At 42.1% G+C, this 27,240-nt stretch overlaps 1 long non-coding RNA gene across 4 annotated transcripts; it reads left to right on the forward strand.

Moving 5' to 3' along the window:
* Positions 1–9,558: 9,558 nt before the first annotated feature.
* LOC108702741 lies at positions 9,559–27,008 on the forward strand. 4 transcript variants are annotated; one of them, XR_005964479.1, is made up of 10 exons: positions 9,559–9,601; positions 11,204–11,374; positions 12,631–12,773; positions 15,212–15,361; positions 15,594–15,708; positions 17,273–17,400; positions 21,016–21,129; positions 24,637–24,739; positions 25,660–25,756; positions 26,659–27,008. It is a non-coding gene; the product is annotated as an uncharacterized LOC108702741 (long non-coding RNA). The 4 variants fall into 4 exon arrangements; XR_001933352.2 differs by lacking the exon at positions 9,559–9,601 and having other exon boundaries at positions 10,837–11,374; positions 15,219–15,361; XR_005964480.1 differs by lacking the exons at positions 9,559–9,601; positions 11,204–11,374; positions 12,631–12,773 and adding an exon at positions 16,026–16,384 and having other exon boundaries at positions 13,152–15,361.
* The last annotated feature ends 232 nt before the right edge of the window (positions 27,009–27,240 follow it).

The raw sequence follows: 27,240 nt of genomic DNA on the forward strand, positions 1-27,240 counted from the left end.
TCTGGCTAATTTTTAATTCTGGCAACAAATATTTCATTTTACTACAGGTATGGGACCTGTTATACAGAATGCTCGGGACCTGGGGTTTTCCATCTAACAGATCTGTCCATAATTTGGATCTTCTTTGGACCTTAAGGGGCAGATTTATCATGGATCAACGATCGAAGTTAAAAAACTTCGAATTCAAAAAGACCAACCGAATAAAGGTTATTGGGGGTCAAAGTGGTCCGTATTCGGCCTACTTCAAATCGTACGATCGAAGGAATAGCGCCTTCGATCTACTTCAATTCATCGTTTTTCCCTCAAAAAACTTTTATCACTCAAACTCCACCAATTGCCTCCATATAGGTTCTAGGAGGTCCCCCATAGGCTAAAACAGCACTTGAATGGTCGAAGTTTTAAAGCTTTCAATAAGGACTAATTATATCTTAGCTGGGATCAAGTACAAGGTACTGTTTTTTTTTTATAGAGAAAAAGGAAATCATTTTTAAAAATTTGGATAAAATGGAGTCTATTGGAGAAGGCTTTTGCATAATTTGGAGTTTTCTGCATAACAGGTTTCTGGATAACCAGATAACCAGGTCCCATACCTGTACTCAAAAGTTCCAAATGAGCAGTAACATGTATCTAAAAATGTTGCTTAGTGATACTATCAATTAAAGTGATCTCAGCTGTGCTTATTATTATGTGTCTCACATAATATAAAAAATAATGTGCCCCCCTGTAGTAAAATATAAGGTTAATAATGGCCTTGATATGGTCAGGTAACTCCTTGGTGATTCTTAACACAGGCATCCTGATGTTTTCCTTTATATTATCCTCTAATAAACCCCTTTTAGGAGGAGCCATAAAAACATATTGTGCTATAGCCCCCTTAATTTCAGCATATAGGGCTGCTGTTCAATATCCTATGTACAGCAGCAATATGAACATTTAGGGTAGGACTCCATGGACGATTTTGGAGCGATCTGACGCACTTTGCAAAAACGTAGGTGTTAAATCGGATGCGACGGAAATAAGGTAAGTGAATGTGCATTGTTGGATGGTGTTGCAGTGTTGATCCGACGCGACACTGCCATTACTTACCTTATTTCTGTCACATCCAGAGGGACGCCTGCGTTTTTGCGAAGCGTGTCAGATTGCGCGGAAATCATCTGTCAAGTCCTACCCTTAGACTTCCCCTTTCCATTGTTATTACCTCTACATGTATAGAGGCCTCTCCTTAACGACTAAGGAGCTCCATTATTTAAAATCCAAACTTATTAATAATCAACTCTTTTTCTTATTGAATTAAACCGCCACCACCCCCCAACAGCCCATGGCCTTTTCCAAAAATATAAAGTTAGTGAGCACAATGATACTGCTATTTTGGGGAAAAGGTTAGATTGTGTGTATAAAATATTTTATTTTGTGTTAATTCCAAAATGTTCCTTCTCCTGCATAGGGTTTCTCACCAATGAACAATTTCAACCAGGCATCTGCGGATACAGATTTGACGCATCATCCCAAGCTGAAGATGGAAAGAAGAAATAATGTGTAGAAAAGTGTCTTCCACAAAACAACCACCAGAGGTCACTCAGAGGAAAGGTATTTATTGTGTTTAATCCTAGATGTTATTAAGAGAAGCCTACAGAAAATGAATGCAGCTTTACAGTGAATGATTCAATTTCTGCACAGCTTCTGGGATATTAAGATGTTTATTCAAACAAGCCTGTGTCCCTACCAATTCTTTAAAATCTCATCTGTTTGTTTGAGCTTCACTCATTCTCCCACAACTCTGGACAGTTATGGAGCACTGCCCTATGTTATAGAAAGGATATGACTTGTGGAAAATCGATCACAGTGCACCTGCTCTATAGAGATTGTTCCAGTAAGTGCTGCTTATAATCTTATTTCACTCTAATTCTCTCACCCATACACACATAATACCAATCACTTTTCTCTCTATGGGACATTAAAGCTCCCCCTAGACCCGACGATTCTTCTTGCCGAACGACCGATTTTTGCGAAGTCCGACCAATCCTTTGAAATTATTGTGCAGTTAGTGGGATTCGAACGATCGTACATCTTACGATTTTTCAGCTGACATCTGTCAGGAAATTGAACGGCCAGGTTAAAAAATCTTTGTCGGTCCCAGTGCAATCTATCTATGTTTGCAGGGCCGAGCAGGCAGCTCCCCTTTGTTTTCTTGGCAAATTGGTCTTTTTAGTTGATTCGTCAATTCGTAGGATCGTTCCGAGAAAATCGTAATTGTAATGCAATGTGTAGGGAGAGGGTACTGGGATGGACTGGCCATGCATGTACTTGGAGTCTCCATTGTCTTATCAGGGCTCTGCATCCCATAGTATTTACCCCTTCCTTGCCTGTTTTCTATACATGCAAGATCAACCTGGGCTCTGAATTAACCCCTCCAGAGGCTGTTTTCTTTCCTTTCCCCATGACCTTTTTATCTGGTTAGAAATAAATGTGCCACTGATACCACCCAATCCTGGCACCTACCCTGTGCCCACAATATACCAGGCTGCGGCCAAAGTAGCCACAACCCCCATTCAGTCTTATGTCTGCTCTGTATGTCTGATCTGATGTGTTTGAGAATCTCTGGCTGCCCCTAATCTCTTAGTCCCATTCCTTCTACCTATCAGTCCCTTTAGGGCTGGACTCCACAAGCTTTCTTGGTCGGATTCACGCTCGCCGCAAAACGCACACGACAAGTCGGATGGAGTCACAAACGTAAAGATATAATTGGACTGAATGAAAAGTCAGAGTTAACAACTACACGGTCCAGCTGTCGGATAAAGACGCTGCTGTCTGCATCCACATCAAACAGTCGTGTCGGATGTAATGTAGTTGTTACCTCCGACTTTTCATTCTGTCCAATTATATCTTCACGCATGCAACTCCATCTGACTTGTCACGTGCGTTTTGTCGGCGGGCTTCAATCCAACCAAAAACGCTTGTGGAGTCCAGCCCTTACTTCTCCATGTCAGTGCTGGAAATTGCATTTTTAACCTTTTGGTTAAAAAATCAGCAATAAGTTCACTTGAGCCGTCACCTAATGTAGTTGAAGTTCTTACAAGACTAGTAACTCACACGTTTGCTTTCATTATGAGAATTGAAATAAAGATGAATGCACATGTATGAGTGATTACAATGAGGAGCAAATTAAATTTGTATGTTGGGCTAAGATGAAGCAGGCAGCAGGGGGCACTGCACTACTGGACAATGATTTCACTTTGCTATTTCCCAGCAGAGAAATTTAAAAGGGGCATATGTACAGATCACTTTTTATATAGAGCTACTTGTAAACACAGCAATGTACATTTGTATAATATAGTAAAAATACTATCCCTTTGTCCCTAATTTTTTTTATGTCAATGTAGAAACACAGAACTCTCCCAATCCATGTTAAGCATTCATCGATTATAAGCAACCAAATACCCAGCCTGCTGCTCTGAGATTCTTCTGCCCAGCAAAGGATATAAATATATCTATTGTATATATAAATGCTCTGCATATTTCAGGTGCCAATGATCCTTTAACTTCTCTGCTAGGCAGTGGCGGAACTACCAGGGGTGCAGTGGGTGTGGCACCAGGTCTGTGACCCTGCACCCCCAATGGGGCCCACATCCCTTAAGAGTAATTGCATGTATTCACATGCGCCATTCAATTGCGCATTGCCCTTGATATCACAGTGCTGCAGGCCTTAGGCCGATTGGACTGATTGCGTCCAATCGGGCCCTGTGCACCTGGTGGCCCGCCCACACCTTCTCTCTGATTGCATCACTATATTTCTTTCTGTGAGGTTTGCTTTTTCTCCTTCACCCATTCCCTCCATTCTTAAAAAAAGGGATAGCAGCGATCTGTAATTAACGATCCTTCATGATTACAGGGCCAAATGTCATGCCATTACATAAATAAACCTGCCCCTAATAGAATTCTTTTAGTGCTGTTGCAATGGGTGCTTATCTGTGTTGTGTCTCCCTTACTGCCTGCAAAATCTGTGGTAATAGAAAGCATTTGACTGCAGGTTGGGATGCACACGTTATCTTATTTAAATCCTCATGGCTCAACTCTGCATTTAGAAAAGCCTACGATCCGACCTGCAGTCAAATGCTTTCTATTACCGCAGATTTAGCAGGCAGACCGGGAGAAACAACACAGATAAGCACCCGAACAGGTAAAGGATTTGTGTAAGACAGCTGGGTCTTCCGTGATACCAGGGAAAATCTATGCAGTACATGGGAGGAAGAGGACTAGTCCACGCAGCGATCTAGCAAGCCGGGTGCAAGCTTACATCAACTGCCTGCCTACCCCATCCTTACTGACTTTACTGACACATTTTTCTAGCTTACTGGGTAAAAGCGATGGCTCCTTAGGGAGTTGTTGAGCAGGATAAGAGCGGAAGAAGGGAAAGGGGCGGGGCCTAAGCACTATTCAGGATTTTTAACAGCAAATAAGTCTGAAAGGTACGCCAAACATAGCACTTCCTTCAATTATTAGCAATTTGGTAGGTCCCCTTTAATAGGAATGGAAAGGCGCTGAAGAGTACAGCACCCGGCAGTGCAAGAAAGTGAGAGTCCTGTCCTGCAGCTACAGATCAACTGTGCTCATCTGCCCTGGGGCCCGGCAGGAAAAAGGTGGAGCAGAGGGAACATAGAAGGGAAAGGAGCAGGGCTGCTGGTGGCAGGGGAAAGGTGGCGTGAATCCCCAAGGGAGCTGACACTGGGTTGGAGGAAGACTAGAGAATGCACTGGCACTGCTGTTAAAAATCCTGAATAGTGCTTAGGCCCCATCCCTTCTCTTCTTCTGCTCTTATCCTGATCAACAACTCCCTAAGGCAGGCATGTCCAAAGTCAGGCCCCCGGGCCAGTTGCAGCCTTTTTCAAATTTACACCGGCACTCAGCCTCCGTCAAGAAATGAATAATAATGTGGCCCGCCAGCACAGTGCAATCAGGAATCTCGTAGCTGTAATATTTGGGCACATTAGTGAAATGAACTGCCACTTGGTCTATAATACTGCCTGTGTGCTGAAGGTGTTAGTAATAGGCCAGGACTGGCACATAGTGACACAACGCTGAAGGTGTTAGTAATAGACACAGACTGGCACGTGACGCGCTGCTCTCACATACTTCTTTAGGGCTGAAGATGTCAATAGATGTACTGACGTGCCTGTACAGTAAACTAAAGACATATGCGAGGGTGGTGGGTCACTACGTGCAAGTACGTGTCTATTGCTAACACCTTCAGCACACAGGCAGCAGTATAGACAATCATTTCACTAAACAGGTGCCCAAATATTACTGCTACAGTTACGTGATTCCTTGTCTAAATGAGGAGCGGAGAATAAGTCCAACCAGACTCCACTTCTCCACTTCCTAAACGCCGTGTACACGTCCATCTCCAGTAGTGAATGATTCTGATTGCAACCTAGCTACCTTAGAATGGATGTCAGGCTGAATGGTCGGCCCCCACACATTTTCACCTCACCAAATCTGGCCCTCGTTGCAAAAAGTTTGGACATCCCTGCCCTAAGGAGCCGTCTGCTTTTTCCCAGTAAGCTAGAAAAAAGTGTCAGTAAGGATGGGTGGGCAGGCAAACGGACCGCATTTTAGGACATCCTCCATGCAATGTCCTACGGCTTAGGAATGCTGCATCAGGTGCTTTTAAGTCACTCATCTTCCAAATATGCAGTCATACCTCCGTCGTCTACACTCCCTTCTCAGCCGTCAGCCATACGAACTCCGCCCTCAGTCCTCTGCCTTCCACCCTCTTCCCTTCACACTAAGTCCTCCGCCTTCCCCCCCCTCTTCCCTCCCTGCTCAGCCCTCTACCCTCAGCACTCAGGCTTCTGCTTTACCTCTTCATCCCTCCGCACTTCTCAGTATTATTATAGAGATGTTTTAAATACATTTCTGCTTTCTCGGATTGAAAGCTTAGAGAGAAGACTGACAGATAAGTTCTGAGGGGGGAGAGTGGAGGGCAAAGTGCGGAGGGTTGTATAGGTAAAGGGGAAGGCTGATTGCTGAGGAAAGCGGGTAGAGGGCTGAGCAGGGAAGGCGGAAGGCTGAGGGAAGAGAGCTGAGGGCGGAGTTCGTATGGCTGACGGCTGAGAAGGGAGCGTAGAGGACAGAGGTATGACTGCAGATTTGGATGATGAGTTACGGTAAAAGCACCCGATGCGGCATTCCTAAGCATGGAGGACATCGCATGGAGGACAGGGATTTTCCTGAGTATGTCCTAAAATGCGTTCTGAACAGGCAGTTCTCAGTGATGTAAGCATGCACCCTGCTTGCTAGATCGCTGCGTGGACTAGTCTACTTCCTCCCATGTACTGCATAGATTTTCCCTGGTATCATGGAAGACCAAGTCTCCCTGTCTGCCTGCTAAATCTGCAGTAATAGAAAGCATTTGACTGCAGGTCGAATCGTAGGCTTAAGATTATTTCTCTCCTTCTGAGTTTTTACAGCTTTCAAATGGGGATGACAGACCCCCTCTAAACAACAATGCCTTGTAAGGCTATACATTTATTGTTATTGCTACTTTTTCATTCAGGCTCACTGCAATTTGTATTCCAGTCTTTCATTCAAATTAATTCATAGTTGCTAGGTAATTTGTACCATAGCAACCAGACTGCTGAAATTGCAAACTGAAGAGCTGCTGAATACAATAATTAAGGTTAGTAATCAACTGTATCATCAGTTTAAACCAGAACAACTTTCTCCTATTCTCTTGCCTAGGTTTTTTGTCATCCATGTATTGTAAATGATAAGGCTATTACATTTCATCTCCATGAATGGGCTGAGATTCATAACAAACCCTGGCATTTTAAATACACAAAGGCCCAATATAAACCTCTCGCCAATTGCTTAAAAGAAATTAATGCCCTGTAGAGTCTGTTTGGCCCAGGTGCCCCATTGCAATTAAAGACAGCCTGGAGTAGTATAATGGCAATAAAGACTAGAATACATATTTGAAAGGTAAAACTCTGGACTAGTGATTGTGCAGGTCTGCAAAGAACCCCTGGGATCTGTGGATTGATGGTTTTGGCATGACCAATTGCCTTCAGAGACAGGTGACGATCCAAATTCACATGTTCACAAACTCTTTACAAAGTCACAGCCCTACTAGTGATTGGCAGGTCTCATTTTTATACTCTCTTTCCCACTGCCCCTCTGATGAAATTAAAAAGAGTGTGGTTTGGGTGTAGGTAAATAAATTGGAATAGCCGGTCGGGTCTGGCTAGACTTAGGTTAGGTTAGGGGGAGTCTCATTATTTTCAACCCTTGCCTCACTGATCTGGACCCTATTAATTAAGCACTAGGGCCTTTAGATTCAAGTTTGCAAACTGATTTGAAATGAAAGAACCTACTCCTGGCACCCCATTGTGCTGGCTGCCCCCTATGTAAAGTCCTTAACAAAAATGTTTGTAGCTATCTCCACTAAATGTAGGAGCAGGAGAACGACCGGTGATCTATCACACCTGCCAATCCTTACTGGGCCCTTCTTCTCCCAGACCCCGTTAAAGTCTACTAGCACTATAGATATAGCACTGGTAACAATGATATTTAGGCCTCCATGCACTTTGCCATATTTAAACTGTTTATATATGGCTTCACAGGTTTTTCATACATGTCAATGAATAACCAGCCATCATAAATGGGTAGGTGCCCAAATGACTCATCCGCCAGTTTATCCCTTTCCAAAATGGAAAATCTGAGCTGGAACAAATAGGAACACTGTGTGCTGGACGATTGGCCAATTGGGAAACATCAAGATCTCCCATGTCTTTGTAATCTGTTATTCTTTATCTTTCCATCAGACCAGTGCAGTTACCCATCTATAGGTTTGGCCAAATTGCTGTAATGTTTGACCACCCATTATCTCTGTACTAAGCCTTTTCTATGGGCAGTGGTAGGTACCAAATGTTGGTGCTATTTATGAAAGGGGTGGTTTACCTTCAAACAACTGGATGTTTTCCGTTAGATCACCAGAAATAATTACTTTTTCCTACTACTTATTATTTTCTATCGTTTTTCTAATATTGAAGTGTAAAGTGTCTTTTTTCACCTTCTAAAGCAGCTCTGGGAGGGGGGTCGCCGACCCTGTAAAGTGTTCTAAATTGATACATTTAGTTGATACATTTCTTATCTTTGTCCCTGCTGAGCATAATCTCTGGGTTTCATTACAGGCAGCTGTTAGAATTGATACAATAGTTGCTAATACTCCAGAGATGTTGCTGAGGAATGTATCAACTCAATGTTGCAAAATTGTAACAGTTTAGAATCTGCACCTGAATTATTGAGCTGCCAGACTCAAACACCACAGACAACTTTAAATTTAGAATTTGGAAAAACAGTAAAAAATAGATAATGGAAAGTAATGGGGAAAACAACTAAAAAAGTGTTTGGAAGGTGAACAATCCCTCTAAGGCCTTGGCTAATAGATTTCTCTTTATCACGTAGAGTGCATCAAAATATGGCAGGACATCTATACATCCCAATCCATCCATGGAACTCGTTGATGCAACCGATCAGAAATTTGCTTTTGCTTTTTCAAATGCAGTGTGTCGTTGCACCTAACATTGGGTTGTGCCAAAAACGTGCCGCCTCTTCGAAGTCCCCAATTGCCGAAGTCACAAAAAGAGCTGAACTACTGAAGCCGCGTAGAGACCCGAAGTCACAGAAAGAGCTGAACTTAAAGCCCTGAAGCCACGGAAAACCCAAAGTCATGAAAGGAGCCAAACTTGGAAGTCCTGAAGCCACGAGTTCAGTTCTATTGAACATCAATATGTGTTTTTCATTTTTTTAAAGCCCTAGCCACCAATGTATTATTTTAATACTCTACAGGCCCCTGCCACCAATGTTTTTTTTTTAAATATTCTCTGAGGCCCCCATTTTTTTTAACTTGTAAGAAGGGCCCTGGTGCCAACATTTTTTTTAATTTATGAGGGGACCTGACCACCAATGATTTTTAAAAAAGCTTTTATGTGGGTCCCTTGAGCCAATGTTTTTTTTTTTTGCCTGCTGCTAATATGGAACACCCCAGAGAGGGTCTATGGGGGCAGAGCCTATAAAGTTGTCCTTTTTAAACAAGGATCCACCAACTCTATTTGTTGGCCAATTTGAAGTTGTGTGAGTTTTAGGTACTGTTAGTAATGGGTCTAAAAATCCAAGCATGCTTAACAAAGGGGAGCTACCCTGAAAAGTTGCATTTTCACAAATAAACCGCAGGGACTGGCCCTACTTGCATTTGTCATATGTGCCAGTAAAATTTCTTACCTTCTTTATTATGAGGGCGCCGATTAAGAATCGGAAGACCAGGGTGTGCAAGTTTGGGTTTATTCCCGTATAACTATAAATTAAATTGCCAGAAGGTTTGGATCGGATGCGGGTTGTGAGAGGAAAGGTACAGGTTATGAGTGGGCGGGTTTGGGTCGATTTTTTTGTTGACCCTGACTTCACTAACAGTGATGATCTATAGGAAGCTCCGATAAAGAGGCCTAACTAAGGAGGAAGCAGACCCTTGAGGTACAGAGGAAGCAGACCCTGGAGGTACACCGGCACCATAAGGCCCTAATTCATATACAGTTATCCTGCTGTTGTGAGTGCTTCCCAGATCTACATTATATTGTATGAACATCCTCCCGGGCCCAAAACATTTAAGGGAAATTAGAGGCCACTGGGTGCTTTCATGGACACTAACTAGTCCAGGCTTCAAAATGTGTGTGTGTTGGAGCCTTTATATATGGGGGGGGGGGGGGTTTCACCTTTGGACTTAATTTCTTGAAATGTCTTAGTTGGAATTCTTTACTATTGTGTTAAATAGTTTTAGAGCAGTGTAATAATGCAGTCTATAAACACTTTATACAGTGCCAGCTGCAACAAACTCATTGGCCTAAGCCACTCATTGAAGTAGTGCTTCTTCACTTTCATCCTGGGGCTGCCTCGCTTGGGGCCATCTGGGAACTTCTGCTTCAGCTACCGGGTCACTTCACAGGGGCGCTCATCCCAGCGCACTCTTCCATTTGGATTACACGCTTTATAGTTCAGGGTACACTCAACTGATCTAACCCGCTTCTCCCTGCTATTAAAGGTGATTGGTCAATGTAGCAATCTCTACCCTGTGTACCTCAGGTACCACCTCTTAAAGGTACAGAAACAGTGTATCACTCAAGCTCTGCTAGAGCTCATTCATTGTACTCTATGCCTACTGAAGTGAAGGAAAATGAGCTCAGGACCTTCTTTTGGTAAAGAGAGCTAAGGATACAGGCTTGCCTCTTTCCTTAAACCCAATGCCTACTCTGTGTTTGCACCTTAGCTGCCCTGTGCCAGAGGAGAGTTTTCACTCTCCTCTGGCACAGGGCAGCAAAGGTGCAAAGACAGACTCAATACCAACAAGTAGAAGCAGTTTAACTTAAAACACATACTGCACACCTTTCATATTTACAAAGTCTCCTATGACTTTTTTTTGTTTTGAACTCTACCCATTCTTTCCAACCAAAACTTTCAAACCCTGCATGTGACATGGTGAGCCGACCAATCAGGGTAGCTTATGGGAGAAGGGGCTGGTGGTAGATTAGACACCTGCCAAAAACCTGAGCATCCCCTATCATTCCCTGCCTGGTTGATGGGAATCCCACAATATGAACCCTCATGTATTTTAAAAGGGGAGTGGATTTGACACATAGAAATTCATTAGCTGTGTGCCACAAATCTGAAGGATTTCCCTATAACTCTGTTATGCAAATGGATTCTCTGCATTATTGCTCAACTACCAATATTTTGTGTTAATAGGAGAAACAACTGCATATTAACCCCACAGGGATAGAGTTAGGCTTTGTACACACATGCATCTTCACATCTGACAATTAATATTTTGTTTTGCATGTTAACATTCACTGATTTGGGCTCAGGTCTGGAGAGTGAGGAAAGGTGAGAGCCAGTTTGCTCATGTGCATTATATTCCCTATGGGGATGGCACCTGATCAGCTAGACTATGAAAGGGAGAGTGGGATCCATTCCTTACTCTGAATACAGCTGCAGCATTTCACAATTTAGATATCCTAATGTCCTTAAATACATTCACAATTTTGTCTTGTGCTTTTACATCTCTTTTATAAGGATTTACTCTTACTGTGATACATTCGAGTGTCACACTAAACCCTGAGTTTATTTTACTAATGTTGTTTTTTCTCTTCCCCAGCTTTTTGATGCGTGCATGTACCAGCAGGTGCACTGAGCATTCAGCCTTCATACCATGATGATGAATGGTGAGAGAATGCAAAGAATAACCATTATAAACAAAATCTCCGGCCCAGTGTGATAATGCTTGGTGGAGCAGCCATACCTGCAGTAGGACTGGTGTCACTCACAGGTACTGAACCTTTCAGTGTTTCTTTATTGCAAGCCATTTTCTTACTCCCTAACCCTCTCTATTAACATAGACAGACCAATACCCGGAATAAAGATACACACAGCGACATGGAAGTTAATTAATTATGTAACAATTTATTTATTATTGATAATAATTAAAGAACTACGCTTTTTTTGATCCTGAGGAAGGCGAAAAACCTCTGAGAAACTAGAGGAAAAAATTCCTTCCTGACTCCTTAATGGCAATCGGATTTGCTCCCAGGATCAATGCGCCATATTTAATTAAGGGAAATAGGGTAAGGGAATAGGGTAAGGGAAACAGAAAGGAATATGGCATACACATGAGCGCCTTTAGGCTGCTAGGTGAACGCTGCATTCTGTTCCATTCCATTGGACTCCACCTAGCCTGTAGACCCGGCTTCTACAGTCTAAGGGATGGAGTGAAAAAGAATGCAGGGTCTACCGAGTGGCTTAAGGGGGCTTCTGTCTATGAAACCATATTTTAGATGGAAAGGGAGGCACTGCTAGTTGAAGGATGGGAAATTAAAAGCAATTTGGTACCATACACATGAGCACCATTTAACTGCTAGGTGAATGCTGCATTCCATTTCATTCCATTTGGACCTCAAGCACCCTGCAGAACCCGGCTTCTGCACACTGAGGGATGGAGTGAAAAGTAATGTAGGGTCTACCGAGTGGCTTAATGGTGTTCCAGTTTATGATACCATATTTAATATAGAAAGGGGAGGCACCGCTGGTATAACTATGATATAAGGGGGTGCTGGTGTAACTATGATTTAAGGGGGGGGTCAACGCTGGTGGTATTATGGTGGAAGGAAAAGAAATAGAAAGCAATATGGAAGCATACACATGAGCATCATTAAGCTGCTTGGTGAATGCTGCATTCTATTCCATTCCATTAAACCCTAGCTGCCCACAGACCCCGGCGTCTGCACACTGAGGGATGGAATGAAAAGGAATGCTGGGTCTACCGAGTGGCTTAAGTGTGCTCCTGTTTATGATACCATATTTTAGTTTGAACTGGGGGAGCACCGCTGGGGAGCTATGGTGGTAGAAGGAGGGGCAACGCTGGTGGAGCTGTAGTGGAAGGAGGAGGGGCACCGCTGGTCGAGGTGGAAGGAGGAGGGGCACCGCTGGTTGAGCTGTGGTTCAAGTTGGGGGCACCACTGGTCCTACTGCAGAGGAAGGAAGGGAAATACAAATCAAGATCTCACGCTGATGATTTTGGCATTGCAGGTTGATCCTGGAACTCTACATTGCGGTATAATCAAAGCTCCTAAAGGCTTCCACAATCTCCTTTTCCATTGCCAAGGAACCCTCAGAGGGAGGAGTTAGAACTAGATGTTGATCTCCATCCTCAGAAAGTCTAACATCCTCAGGTATGAACGGGGGCTGCACTTTTCTCTCTATCAAAGCCATCCAGTCAATGCTCTGGTTAATAGACAATATAAAAACATTCATTGTTAATTGTTACTTAGCATATTTACACTTTTATTTTATTTAAAATATGTTTGATTAGCATATAAACATTGGGAGTACATCTGTACCTTTAGTTCATTTCTGTAGCTACTAAAAGTTGACTGAAATATAAACTTACTCGAAAGAAGTAATGATGCATAAGATCACATGCATCTTCCTCACTTGAGCCCAGCCGCTTCAATGGGTCCCTCTGTAAGAGCTACAAAGAAAGAGAATGATTGACCTTAGAAACATTAGCAGATAAGCTCTGTTGCAGCGCTGTGTGACAGTTAATGGCTATAAAGGCTAATATACAGTTAGACTGCACAACTTGGAAGGAAATGATTTAAGGGATGCAAGGATAGCGCTACCTGTTCATGAATTACTGGTTAAACCACAGCTTGTGCCCTTAACTTATTGAGTAACTTACCCCTGATATTAGGTTGACTGCATCTCCTGCCAGGAACGTCGGGAAGACTAAACCAGTAGATGGTCTCAGAATTGGTCTCTGCAATGTGGAACATAAGAAAGTTATCTGTTACTATAGTTTATAGAACTAATCAGTATTGCTACATATATTAAGGGGGTTTTGTAAGGATAGATTGTAGTGGGCATATCTCAGGAGACCATGAAATAATTATATTCCCTACAAATGCAATCAATGCAAAAATGCTGCCACACAAAAAACTTATTGCTCTGTGGCCATATGTAACTAATATAGCTGATGCTTGGTGTTATTTCCAAGTTAATAAACAGTTGTCTATTCAGTCCAGTTATTAAGGTTTCTACTTACCTCCCCAACTAGCATTTCATAGATTACAATGCCCAGAGACCACCAGTCGACAGATCTTGAGTATGGCTCCCTGGATAGGATTTCTGGAGCCATGTAGCCAAAAGATCCTTTCAGGCTACTTGTTCTGCCTTCGTAGCCAATTCCTGAAAAAACAGTTTTTGTAAGTAAACTGATGATCAGTTGGGGCTTATTTATCTATATCAATTCAGTTTAATAATGTTTAGTTTAATAATGAAACTGGGTAAAATATTGTCTGTGCAAAAAATTAAACTACAAATGTCAGTCACTTCATGAACTTCAATAACATTATGTGAAACTGAACCTTTTTTTGACGTGTTAGTATGAGAATCCTTACCGTCTTTGCTCAGCCCAAAATCAGCCAGTTTAACGTATCCACTGCTGTCTAAGAGCAGGTTTTCCGGCTTGAGATCTCTGTGTTAAAACAACAGCAAAAGTTAGCAAAGTACAACATATCTGGGACACTGTGACAAAGGGGGAAATAATTAGTGATGCAGAGTGAATAATGCAACTCATTTTGTCAAATATAAGGATATTAAAAGTCACTGAGTAGATCCATGGCCTTTTAAAAGCACAAGGCTGAAGTTCTCTTGCTCTTGTGGACATGCTCTACAGGGGATATTAATATTGGCTTCTATTCCTTTGTCTGATATGTTTAGCAGTAATGCTCCCTTACATTTTATATTGCAAAATGTTTCATATACATGACAATAATAAATATACTTACCGGTGTATGATGTCATTTTCATGTAAGTAGGAAATGGCCATCAGCGTGCAAGCAGCATAGAACCTGCAAAGAGACTCCCATCATTAGGTTATTAAATACAGAGTCACATATTTGTTAGTGTAGTGTATCTCTGTCTAAATTCTACTGGCTCGCTGTGAGTCAAGAGACCCACTTACTATCATGGTATGTTCTCCACTTAAATAAATGTTGTGTATTTCCAAATAATGATGTTTTCTTACATCCTCTTGCCTTTGTTAGATAAACAAGGAGCCAGACCCCATATACTATTTACTTTGTATGAATGGCATCCGCATGACTCTAGGTAAAGGTTAATTTGTACTTACATAGCTCTTGGTTGTTCAAATGCACCTTCCCTCTGCAGGTGAGTCTTTAAGCAGCCGCCAGCAACGTACTCCATCAGAAAGAATAGATGGTATTCTGACTGGAATGTGGCGTGGATGTCCACAATGAAAGGGTGGTCAGCAACGGCGAAAGCAACCCGTTTCTCTAGCAAGATCCTGAATATTAAAAGCATTCATTGTCAAAACAAGCCAGTAGGAAAAGTGTCTCTCTGCCCATATGAGCCCTATTCTTGTCTTAGATTATTTAGTGTAGTACTAATAGGAGATGTTAGTGCAAGTCCCAAGACACATCACTAGTTTGGCATTGCTTTTATTATCAGGGTAATCTCTGAGTGCTATAGCTGTTTGAAAGGGACATGGGTAAGTAACAAAGCCAACCATTCTAAAATGATCATTTCCATAAACTGACCTTTCAATGCCCCTTGAGGTGGTGATGCTCTCTTTTTTCAATATTTTCAGGGCATAGGATCTTTTGGTTGCCGCGTGTTCAACAAGGAGAACCTGGAATAAGAGAGAATCTCAGGAAACGCAGTAAGATACATGCAGAACATCCATACCCCTTTCTGAGAGCTGCAAGAATCGATCCATACTTGCCCCCAGCATTGCAAGGTAACAGAACTAACTGTTTAGCCACTGTTCTTGCATGTGCCAATAGTCATCCTAATTATGGATTAATTATGGATTAATATTACCTTGGCAAATCCGCCCTCGCCTAGGAAACCACGTTGGTTGAAGTCTTGCAGTGTGTAATTGGTTAACTGCAAAGCCCTGAAAAAGAAATACCCAAAATGAAACTCATTTTTTATTTCAAATGAAATGTTAATAGTATCATCATGTGCAGGTTGCATCTTACTGTGGGTCCTTTGTCACTGCCAGTGGAAATCCTTCTGCTGCGTTATCAGGTGGAGTTGGGCTGATGTTCTCTTCAACCACAGATATCTCACTATAAGGAAAAAGTAAGTTTGTTATTTTACTTTACTTTTTACCCTTAGCAGATTCATTCTCCACAATCCTCAATAGCACAGCACCCCATAGCCATAATTCAAAGGTGGCTTTGTGCTACTGAATTATGTATTGTGTAATCTCCCAGCCAAAGTGCAGGTGCATTTTACCATCTGTCCTCTTCTGTACCAATCTAATACTTTACTTTAAGAAGAATAATCTTGTTATAGTGAAGATTTTATTGCTTTTATTTGATGAAAGTATGGGGTAGGCATTTAATCTGGTCTCTAATAAACTCCACAATATCCTCACCTCTCTGATGACTCTTCAGGCACCTCTTCTACCTCTGGCACTGGTTCTTCAGTGGATTCGTCATGTTGATGCTGCAAACAAGGGACAATTGTGCAATGAATGAACGTGGCATCACATGGATATGATAAAAGCAATGTTTATGTTCTGGCCAAGAAATGAATGGCATCAGTATAAAATACTCACTTGGAAAGAATCACTGGCAGGTTCTGAAACAACCTGAACCTCAGGTGCGCTGACCTCTTTTGCTGGGAGGTTTACACCAGAGTCACTAACAGTCTCCGCTGCTGCATCTAAAGACACAGTAAATAAACATAGTGAATGAATTTTCAAATATAAAAACTTTCTTGAACCTAAGGCTTAAGGATGTTTCCTGATTTGGTAAGATGCTTGTTTGGCAATGTTGCCAAACAAGCGGATCTCCCTCCGATATGCCGACCTTGAGGTGGGCAATATCGGGCTGATCCAATCGTGGGCCCTAGGGCCCAACGATCGGATCCTAACGATGCCTAACGGGCGGTCGGATCGCGGGACCACATCAACGAATAGATGCGGCCGCAATCCGACGGGATTTTTTGTCCCATCCAATCGAGATCTGGCCAACTTTCGGCCAGATCTCGATTGATGAAGCCCGTCGGGGGGCCCCATACACGGGCCAATAAGCTGCCGACACGGTCTGTCTGCAGCTTTTATCGGCCCGTGTATGGCCACCTTTAGTCTTATGTCCATGAAGGGGTTGTGGATGGGATGTTAGGATGACACACGTTACTCCATATAATGCCAATAGAAAAGAGGCTAGAGCCTGTTATGACTCACCTGGAACATGATCTGCTTCCCTCCGAGCTATCTCCTTATTGAGCTTGAAGAGAGAGGAGTAAAGGGCTTTCAGCCTCTTCTCACTGCTCTTCCTCAGCTCCTTCATCAGGGCTCTGGTCTTCCTGTCCTTGATGGCATGGTATAGATTTTCGGCCCCTGCTGCTATCTTCATCTCCTTCTGGATGACTCCCACCAGCTCCTGCTTCATTCCTAAAAGTGAGACACTTACCTGGGGCTCACACGCATCAAAAGACTGTTTGATGTCGACAGTCTATAGAGAATGGGAAAAAATTAAGAAACAATGATCAAGTGCTTGCAAACTATATTGAATATTGAACAATGAAACATGATATTTGTGGAGAACATCAGAAAAATATAACAACTGTTTGTCAAATGGGTTTATGAAATATTTATTGCAATCTGAGAAATTTTCTCTTTCTATCTGTTGGTAAGGTCTCTAATCGTCAGGCATGAAGCGACAGCTTGATATTTCCATCTGCCTTACCTCAGAATGCCGGGGCCGACGCAAGATGTTAGAATGTCCGGCACCCATCTTGACGATCCTGTATGAGAAAAAAAAGGTTGGTGTAAGTGGCTGCTTCAGTGGACATAAAGAATACAACTGTTTGTAGCTGCTGGTAAACTACAAGCTCAAGACAAGCACCTCTCTGTAACCTCACTGCTACACATCTGAGCAGGTAGGGAAAGGGAAGTTGATATGGGCAAAGTAGTCATTTTATGACATTTTCACACTTCTTATCCCATTTGTTTACACCAGTACTAGTATTATTTCTTTTCAGCCCATCTACTATTCATGTCCTAATTTTATTTCCAAACTGGTGTGTGGTTGTTATGGTAATTAAACTATAGCAACTAGACAGCAGCTGCAAAAGTCTTTGCGTGACCAAACAAAACATTTCAACTCTTCCTTTTTTCTGTTTAAATTCTTCCTTATTCCCATTTACAATTACACATTGTAATAATGCCACCTACATGGCCAGTTAGTGTTATTAGTGCCACCTACATAGCCAGTTAGTTTACCCCTGGAATTGTGGAAAGCAAACTAAGTCCTTCCCTGGGGTCTCTAAGCCCCTGGCTCACAAATATATACGTGGGAATATTGAATAATGGCTGGGACTTAAACTATATTGAGCAACATTGCAATATCTACAACCAAGAGTGATACCTTACCCATATTATAGGGGGGGGGGAATGCTGCCAAGAAAAGGTAGTTTGAATTGTATTGTATAATGTCATGATCTGGGCTGGCTTGTGATAAGATTACAGATCCCATCATGCATTGAGATTCATTTGTCCTATTAATGCAGAGATCATCCCTGCATGTACCCAATGTGCCTGCTTCCCATAACCAGCTATGCTATGATTCGTGCTCCTGCACCATAACAAAATAATTCCTAATGCTAGGCATTTTTTTTCTGACATTTACTACTTTTGTTTCTATTGCAGCCCTTTCTTATATATCATCCACACCAGTGCTCATGCTAGTGACAGTTGCTTTTAACAGTTGCTTTTGACAGTTGGAAGGATGAGTGGGACCCTAGATGTCAAATCACAGTTGGCATTTATAACTAAAGAGCGGCTTAATAAAAGTTCAAAAGTAGCAAGAAATATACAAGGAATATGAAATACACATTGCCTTAGAGTTACAACTCATAGGGGATGCTGGGAATTGTAGTTCAGCTGTATCTAGAGAAGCACAGGTTTAGGGTCAGTGAGGTTTTGCTAGCAGTTACATAAAAAGGTTAAACTTGATGGACGTGTGTCTTTTTTCAGCCTCATCTACTTTGTAAAACATTTTACAGAAGTCAAATGCAGGATCCTTACCTTCCTCCAATTGACCCTCAATGGGTCGGGCAGGTCGTTGTTATTCTTCTGCCTTTTGATGTTAAAAAAGATTTTTCTTTCTTCTTCAAGTCGCTGAGAATTTGATGGAAAACTCTAAAAAATATCTAAAAATCCCAAATCACTTTATGGGGAGAGAAGAATAGAGAGGAGAAGTTGTGAGCTGAGCCCTCTGCCATATATATCTGTATATACTGGGTTCCCTTTCACTATTTTTCCCAATTGTGCTGCACTACTGAATATGCTTGCCCCTCTATAAATAACCAGTCACACAAATCAGTAGCAGATTTAATAGAATGAAGCTCATTAGGAGAGATACAAAAGGTTGGTGCAATCAAGGACCCTGGACACCCCTGCCACCCAAGTGTGGGTCCTGGTTACCATATATACATGTAGGGGGGACTTTACAGAGTAATAGCTAAAAACCCATTTTGGGTGTGGGTGATTGACATAGAAATGAATTGTTGTGATTGGGATTCTTATGTTGGCCATACACAGGCAGGCATACATACAATTGCAGGCAATGGGGGTCAATTTTGAGAGCTTTGGTACCAGGGGTAGTTTTGGGTGGTTTGTCCTCACTCCCCTAAGCTTCCATAAATCATGGGGGGCAAACCATCACTAATTCCCCTTTTGTAATATGTCATCTCCCCCCCCAGATTCTGTAGTAGTTCCACTTACCTCTGAATCCTGAACGGAAATAACTGCCATCCATACCTGAGCCCTCAAGTTAACTTCCCTGGCAACTTTCATCCAATCAGAGCTTCCCTGGGAGTGATGTCATACTTAGCTAAGTCATGGCATCCCAGGCACTGGCAGCCAATCACATGCTCAGGTAAATATGTGACATCTGACCAGTCAAACTTGTGCTTAATTAAACAGAATCAACCCCAAACCTAAGCAGCAGGGCCATCATCAAAATCATGGGGCCCCTGACTAGACTCCCCAATCTCCATTGATGGTTGTCCTGCTTAGATCCCCTCTGTCTGGTGGCCCACCAGCTGTTAACTGAACTACAACTCAGCTACTGCTTGTCACAGGGAATGCTGGGACTTGTAGTTTGGCAATGGCTAGACAACTACAAGTATCATCATCAAGTCAGCCAGAAGTATTCTATTAAGAATTAGATTTTTTATTTTAGTTTATATCAGTTTTGCAGTGATGTATGTTTGACTTTCATCAGGCTTCGTGTTTCTAAGGCTCTCACCTCCTAGCAACCAGGGAATGGCTTTAATAGTCATAGCTAGACATAGTATCCTTGGAAGTTTGCAGGTTTCCAGTTTATATGCAGCTGTGATCACATGGCTAGAGACTGGGATTAGACTTGCAGCCATTGCAGTTGCATTTTGATTCTCAGAGTCACTGGCCCCCAGTTTCCCTCAGTGCACTCTCATGTCTATATTTAGGGCTGTTGGTATTTGATGGGATGTACACTGGGCCCTCTTTTCTCATGGGACTCCCGAGGGTCTGTTTCCTCTATTAACCCCCTGCCAGTAACATACAGCTTTAGGGTAATGACACAGAGGGGGATTCTGTATCAGCCAATCACATGTGAGCTACATGTGACACAGAACCAAGGCCACCATCATATCTCATGGGGTCCCTGATTGGACTTTCCCCCCCATTCCTACTCGTGATGGCCTTGTTGAGCTCTCCTCTGGTGGCCTTCCAGATGGGAAATGAGCTACACCTCAGCTACTGGTTATTATAAAGAATGCTGGGAATTGTAGTTTAGCAAAGGCCAGTGAGACGCAGCTATAAGATTACCGAGGCAGATAGAAGTATTCCATTAGCAAAATGATTTTTAGTTGACTACAGATGTTCATTTCACTTTAATAGTTTTCTGGTTTCTAAGGCCTCTCTCCCTAGCAACCAGACAGTGACTTAAATAGGCATTGCAAAGTACAGGGTTTCTGAAATCTTGCAGCCAATTGCCAGTTCTGTATCTGGTGCTGCCTCCTGTCCTGTAAAGTTGGTATTTGATGCCAATGTTATTAATAGAAAAGGAAGGCAATGTCTATAGGAAGGATTTTTCCACCAAAATGATCCACAGAGCAAAGAATATGATTCAGTTCTATACTTAAGCTTATTTTGTTAGAGGTTCACTCCATTTGGCCCGCTAGTCTCCTGGGCCTCTTGAGGTGGCAGGGTCTCTCCCAATCGGCTTCTTCATTCTGTTAAACCTGTTACTGATTATTTCTGGTTATTTATAAGGAAGCAAACATGTTCAGTAGCGCAGTACAATTTGGGAGCGATACAGAAAGGGAACTGCTTTATATTCTATTCAGGGTCCAGCTCATGAGTGTCTTTTCTCTGTTTTATTGTCTCCATAGAAAGTCAAATTATCCCATAATCCTCGGCGATAAAGAAGATTATTCAAGAACTGAGACTGATGTCTAGAAATAAACAGCAACCATCCAATTTTATTTTTGGGTATCTTGATGCAGGTAAGTATTTAGCCTCTTTGTCTAAATGATACCTACCTACCTGCTGGCTGATCTAGAGGAAGGTAAAACCCCCCATTGCTAAAAGTCAATCAACCCTTTCTTGAAGCTGCCTAATCTGTGCCAGAACAGCTGCTTCAGAGAGAGAGAATCTTAATTTAAAATGGAACTACCTTTCTTCTAATCTGAGTGGTTCCCTTAAGTCTTCTGGAGGGATCTACTGGTGAATAAAGCATCGGCTAAGTGCTATTTTCACCCAGTTGGGTGTTTCTCCCTCTTGTCACTTGACATTCTCATAAGAAGTACATGCATTAATAAACTGACCAATAAGCATTATATCAGCAATCATTTTTTTATTGCTATTAATAACTATTACCATTGGCTAGATTTTGGTATGGCAGCTTGAAGGGCAGAGCTTTTCCCAAAAGATTGCAGTTGGCCATGCTTGGCAGTTGATGCTGGAAAATTACACTGGTCCATTAAATGAGAGTTCACTCTGGTTGCAGGTATGGCAGAGGGCACCCCCAAGAGGAAAAGTCTTTTATTAGAGCTGTGCTGGAGTAAAGTAGGGATGGGCAACCTGTAGCTGACCAGATGGTGAACCACAGCTTCCTGTATCCTACTATTTGTAATAGGCATTTGGGGGCATGTTGGGAATTCACTGATATCCGAGTGGGTCGCATGCTTTGCTCATGCCTGATTTGGCCTTATGGCTCCATGTATATCCTATATCTTTGAGCTAGAATATATATAAGGAGCTGTTTGTCCTCATGGGAACATACCAACTGTATGCTGCAAACATAAAACTCTCACTGTCTTTATTTACCTGCTCATTTTTTTTTTATAACCACATATGCAGGTAAATGCCACCGTATCACATTCTCCTCTAGAGTCTTGTCTTGCTTATGAGCACGCGAGGGCATAGATTTGCAGGAGGAGGGAGTTATCCTTCCACTGTATAGAGCACTGATAAGGTCCTATCTATAATATGCCGTATAGTTTTTATCTCCAGCAGGGCCGGAACTAGGGGTAGGCAGAGTAGGCACGTGCCTAGGGCGCAAAGCTGGGAGGGCGCCAGGCACGTACCTCCTCTGTCGCCTACCCCATTGTCCGGTTCCCTTCTCTTGCCGACTTTTGCGCTTTGTGCGCTTCTGCGCATGCGCAAATTCACGCGTGCGAGCGCAAATGCGCGCATGCCAGCACAAATGCGCACACACAATACAGGCGCCGCGAGTGCCGGGCCTGCCTAGGGCGCCTGCCCAGCATGGCCCGGCACTGATCTCCAGCTCTCAAACGGGATATTGTTGAATTAGAGAGGGTACAGAAGGGCAACTAAGCTGGTAAAAAATATGTAAAATCTTAGCTATGAGGAAAGACTGGCCAAATTAGGGATCTTCACTTAAGGGGTTATATGATAACTATGTATAAGTTTGTAAAGGGGATCATATAATAGTCACTCTAATGCTTTATTTACCAGTAGGTGGCGCAAGGTCACCCATTCCAATTAGAAGAAAAGAGGTTCCACCTAACTATTCAGAAGGGGTTTTTTACAGTGAGAGCTGCGAAGATGTTGAATTCTCTCCCTGAATCAGTTGTACAGGCTGATACATTAAATAGCTTTAAGAAGGGGTTGGATGGCTTTTTAGCAAGTGAGGGAATACAGGGTTATGGAAGATAGCTCATAGTACAAGTTGATCCAGGGACAAGGTGTAATGTGTCAGTTGGTCTAACAGGATTTGTAAAACCTTTTCCTAATATGGTTGGGGGATAGTGATGCCCCTGAAGAGTGAGAGCATTATAGGCCCATCCAACCCATGCTCTCATAAGAGTCCGTATTTTTGAACCAGTAAGGTGGGTTTCTTGGAGGAATGCTATGGAGGTAGAGTGGTTTTTAAGATAAAACTCATCAGATTTACAGTCGGGTTAATATATTTACCATAGATTCACACATACAGAACCATTGTATAGAACATTCCACACCATTGAGCTTGTTGGATGAAAAGGAACTGAAACCTTAATCACTCCAGCATTTCCAAAGCCTTAAGGCACCCCCCTTTCCCTAGCTTTGGGTAGAACTTGATCCATAGAAAAACCTTTAAGGGTCATTGGAAGTGGGTCATACCACTCTGCAGAGCTCATATAGTTATTTGGTAACTGTGAGAAATAGTGCAGACCAGTTAATATAGGCGAGCAGAGTCCACTGTAGATTCCCTTAAGGTTGCCATGTGTCCTGCCAGATGGCTATTTCACATTAAGAGTCGGCCAGAGTGTGGGTGTAGCACAGCCCCCTGTGCCCAGGGTACACTGGAACATAAGTGGTGAAGTTATTAAAAGTGCCAGTGAACTGCCTGAACTCTAATATAAGTATATTCAGTACCTGCTAAATGACAGACAGTGATATTGGGCACTGCTACTAGAGTGCTTGTGCTTCAGAATAGGTGTCTCAATTAGAAGTTAGGGGGCTTAGCTGATAATGCTGGGTGTAGTTTGACATGGGGTGGTAGTAACTCACTGACGGTGGAACAAGAGGCAGCCGAAATAAGTGTTAACCAAGCCGCACCACATCTGAGAACCCATGCGATCGTTTTCGAGTGGATCCTGTAAGTAATAACCAAGCAGGGGATTTGCCCTCGTTTCCAGATTGTGTGCAATTTTTCTCTTCTTTGCTTTCATTCCTGGAGGTGCAGTGGAGGTGTGCTGTGCAGCCTGGAGGGTGAGAGCGACATTTGCTTCTAAGCTGAGAGGTGCATCTATTCTCTGATCCACTTAGCGAAACAATAAGAGAACTTTTGAAGGAAGAGGTTTCTATTGAAAAACGTGGTGATATATAGAATTTTATTACAGGAAGCGCATACAGCCCTAAGCAACCTGACCAGTCACGTCGCTTCCCACTCCTGACGCACACACACAAACCCAGCTTTGTGCCCTAGGCACATGCCTCATCTGCCTACCCCTAGTTCTGGCCCTAGTTCCAGCTCTCTGATACAATATATACATTTAACAGTGGAACTAGCAATGCAGAACCAAAATATTTCTTCTTTTCAACTTTACTCCAAGTACTAGAAAATAAGACCGGTGCTAAGTTTTATTTTGCTTCTAATTCAGGGCAGAACTGACAAAATGCAGCCCTTACAGACCACATGCTGGGACAGTAAATTCCCTAAATGCCTCTACTTTGGTGTATAATCCTGGATGTATATAACTGATATTTCAGTGTTTCACATTCCCCACCAGAGAAAGCTGGAAGAAAGAACTGACAGCTCAGTCATGTCTCAGTCATATGGCTCATATTGTGGACATGGGGTTGGGGTTGGTTGGCATTTAGAATTTTTAAAAATTTCCCAGAATTATGTGCATAGCAGGACAATTGCAATAAGACTTAAGGGGACTCCCTTCAAGTACTCAACAGGTTGTCAGACTGTCATATTATAATGCAGTGATAGAAATGGCACGGCTTTACAGTAATTATATTTCTGTTTTGAATATTGCTTCCTTTCTCCTTGCCCACAGCGTGAAAAGACAAAAATGTGAAGAATAACATGTCTGGCCTTAATCTTTGGTCTAGCCTTGCCACTGGCTAATGCTGGATGTAATTTTTGCAAAGTCAATAAAAGTAAGTGCCATAAGTTACAGTTTCTGTGGAATACCGCCAATATTTTCCACATGAATTCATAGAATTCACCAGTCTTGCATCCCAAGACACTCCTTGCACTTCTCTAAAATTCTATAAAATCTAAAACCAGTGCTTCTATCCTGCCTCATGTTCTGAATCTCATAAGCCTGGGGGGAACCCTGTAGTTACTGACTCCTTTAAGCTGGCAGTAATTCTAAGGTTTCGCCTGCATCACCTGTACAGCAGATTTGCCTTGTTTCATATAAATGCGATGATCTGATCAAATAGACTGATGAAAGAGGATCTTTGCAGAGGTGGTGCTAAAATTCACCTAATTAACCTTAAAGTTAACATTTAATATGTTATAGAATGGCCAGTTCTTAGCAACATTTTAATTGGTCTTCATTTAGTAAATGTTTTAATTGTGAGCGATTTTCATTATACAGTATGTGAACTATGTCGTATATTTTAACTGATATTTATAGAATTTACTATTTGTTTTATAAATTTGGATTCATTCAAGTTGCCTAAAAAGCTCAACCATATTCACAGCTGTCACCGTCACAAGATAAATGGCTGTTGTCCTACTATTCATACAGTTGATGGAACATACAAACTATTTCTTGTGCTCTAGATTGGATAATGCTAGTGCCTAAAGCCACAACCAATATCGTACCTTCATGTAAGAACATGTTAGGATCACCTTGTTCTTATTAAAGTACAGTTTATTGCAGACCAGCACATTCTTTCAAAAGTCATAAAGAAACATGGAGTATGGGTAGAGTAGATAGGGGAGGATACATTGTATTGTAGTTGACTTCCTTCAGACTTTAATGTAAATTTCACCTACTCAACACAATGCTGTGGAAAAAAGAAGGTACATGAATATTCTTAGAAAATGATTTCGTATTCCTTAACAGTTTACAGAGAATATGGACGGCTCCAAAGGTCTCTGGACATAGTGAACGATCTAACTGTCACCAGCAAATCTTCAGAGTTAAACCTCAGCCTTTTGCAGTAAGTATGCATGTGCCAACTTTATTTTGTATGTGAATCCAGAGGTTAGTAATAGACGCCTATACTTTGTCCCCCTATATGCAGTGGGACAAAAAGATGTACACAAGAAACAAAATTAAAGGGGATCCCTCATAACGGGATGGGAGCAAGTGAATTGTGTTTTATTTGGGAACTGAACATTTACCTATAAATGGGAACATCTGAAAACTCATCTTGCTCAACCAAATTGCTTCAATAAATATCTTGCCGATTATATCCAGTAGATTAAGGGGCACATTTACAAAGCTCGAGTGAAGGATTCGAATTGAAAAAACTTCGAATTTCGAAGTGTTTTTTGGGCTACTTCGACCATCGAATGGGCTACTTCGACCTTTGACTACGACTTCGACTACGAATCGAAAGATTCAAACTAAAAATCGTTCGACTATTCGACCATTCGATAGTCGAAGTACTGTCTCTTTAAGAAAAACTTCGACCCCCTAGTTCGGCAGCTAAAAGCTACCGAACTCAATGTTAGCCTATGGGGAAGGTCCCCATAGGCTTGCCTGAGTTTTTTTGATCGAAGGATATTCCTTCGATCGTTGGATTAAAATCCTTCGAATCGTTCGATTCGAAGGATTTAATCATTCGATCGAACGAATAATCCTTCGATCGTTCGATCATAGGATTAGCGCTAAATCGTTCGACTTCGATATTCGAAGTCGAACAATTTTAGTTCCTAGTCGAATATCGAGGGTTAATTAACCCTCGATATTCGACCCTTAGTAAATCTGCCCCTAACAGTGCAAATGTTAAGAGCACATGTCATTACAAATATTATGCTAGGTGCCATGGTGTTAGTTTAGCTCTGTGCCACTCTTGTGCCATATTTTTAAATACATGTCTTAACTTTTTCACTTCAGGTGATTTTTGAATGATTCACAAGGCAGGAGCATGACAGAATGTGCCAAAAGCAAGCAGCACAGCATACAGAGATAGAGGTGCAATCCTTTGTGCTGCATTCTGCAATGGCAAAAGTCCATTGAGGAAAGATGAAATTTGTGCTAATTTTTTTTCGTATTCTGTACCTTGCAGGTTTTTTGGACATTGCAAATGCATATGGTTATTTGATGTATCTGGAGTGTATGTCAATGGAAAGCAGAGATTCCAATATGGTGGCTTGACCATAAGTGGGAAAGGAAGACTTAGGGGCCGATTCACTAAATTCGAGTGAAGGATTCGAAGTAAAAAAACTTCGAATTTCGAAGTATTTTTTGGGCTACTTCGACCATCGAATGGGCTACTTCGACCTTCGACTACGACTTCGAATCGAAGGATTCGAAGTAAAAATCGTTCGACTATTCAACCATTCGATAGTCAAAGTACTGTCTATTTAAAAAAAAACTTCGACCCCCTAGTTCGGCAGATAAAAGCTACCGAAGTCAATGTTAGCCTATGGGGAAGGTCCCCATAGGCTTGCCAAAGTTTTTTTGATCGAAGGATAT

Source organism: Xenopus laevis, chromosome 9_10S, assembly GCF_017654675.1.
Source record: "Xenopus laevis strain J_2021 chromosome 9_10S, Xenopus_laevis_v10.1, whole genome shotgun sequence".
NCBI lineage: Eukaryota > Metazoa > Chordata > Amphibia > Anura > Pipidae > Xenopus > Xenopus laevis.